Source organism: Ammospiza nelsoni, chromosome 23, assembly GCF_027579445.1.
Source record: "Ammospiza nelsoni isolate bAmmNel1 chromosome 23, bAmmNel1.pri, whole genome shotgun sequence".
NCBI classification, from domain to species: Eukaryota; Metazoa; Chordata; class Aves; order Passeriformes; family Passerellidae; genus Ammospiza; species Ammospiza nelsoni.
In genome coordinates, this window is record NC_080655.1 from 3,547,350 (window position 1) to 3,548,796 (window position 1,447).

Consider the following 1,447-nt stretch of genomic DNA (forward strand, 5'->3'; position numbering starts at 1 on the left):
TTGCTCGCTGGCTGCACTCACTCCCAACACCTCCAGTTCTCAGGTTTTGAAGTCATACATTTAAAATTGAACAGGGTTAAAAAATAAAAAAAAAATGAATTGGTTTTGGCATTTGAAAGAGCTGTGGGATGGTTTGGTTTGGGAGGGACATTAAATCCTGTAATTCCTTAAATCCCATAAAGCCTTAAATCCCATAGAGGCTGCATGGGATCTGATCGGGGGCTGGAACAGAATTGGAATTTCTGCTAGGGTTGGAATCAAATCCCAGAAGGGTTTGGGATCCTAAAAATCTTCTCATTCCATGGCCATGGACATCTCCACTGGCCTTGGACACCTCCAGGGTTGGGGCAGCCACAGATTGTCCAAAAATTCCCATTTTTCCCTTGGACACTTCCAGGGTTGGGGCAGCCACAGATTGTCCAAAAATTCCAATTTTAACCTTGGACACTTCCAGGGTTGGGGCAGCCACAGATTGTCCAAAAATTCCAATTTTAACCTTGGACACTTCCAGGGTTGGGGCAGCCACAGATTGTCCAAAAATTCCCATTTTTCCCTTGGACACTTCCAGGGTTGGGGCAGCCACAGATTGTCCAAAAATTCCAATTTTAACCTTGGACACTTCCAGCGTTGGGGCAGCCACAGATTGTCCAAAAATTCCAATTTTAACCTTGGACACTTCCAGCGTTGGGGCAGCCACAGATTGTCCAAAATTCCCATTTTTCCCTTGGACACTTCCAGCGTTGGGGCAGCCACAGATTGTCCAAAATTCCCATTTTTCCCTTGGACACTTCCAGGGTTGGGGCAGCCACAGATTGTCCAAAAATTCCAATTTTAACCTTGAACACTTCCAGGGTTGGGGCAGCCACAGATTGTCCAAAATTCCCATTTTTCCCTTGGACACTTCCAGGGTTGGGGCAGCCACAGATTGTCCAAAAATTCCAATTTTAACCTTGGACACTTCCAGGGTTGGGGCAGCCACAGATTGTCCAAAAATTCCAATTTTAACCTTGGACACTTCCAGCGTTGGGGCAGCCACAGATTGTCCAAAATTCCCATTTTTCCCTTGGACACTTCCAGGGTTGGGGCAGCCACAGATTGTCCAAAATTCCCATTTTTCCCTTGGACACTTCCAGCGTTGGGGCAGCCACAGATTGTCCAAAATTCCCATTTTTCCCTTGGACACTTCCAGGGTTGGGGCAGCCACAGATTGTCCAAAATTCCCAATTTTAACCTTGGACACTTCCAGGGTTGGGGCAGCCACAGATTGTCCAAAATTCCCATTTTTCCCAGCAGCAGCTCTTGCTGCCGTTAAATATCTCCTCAAACTCCGCAGAGCAGAGCCCGGAGCTGCTGAATTTCCATTTTCCTCCCTCAAGGCGAGTTTGGAATTCTGGGTTTAGCTCATCCCTGCCCTTCAGGGACACCTCCTGCCCGAAATCCCATTTAT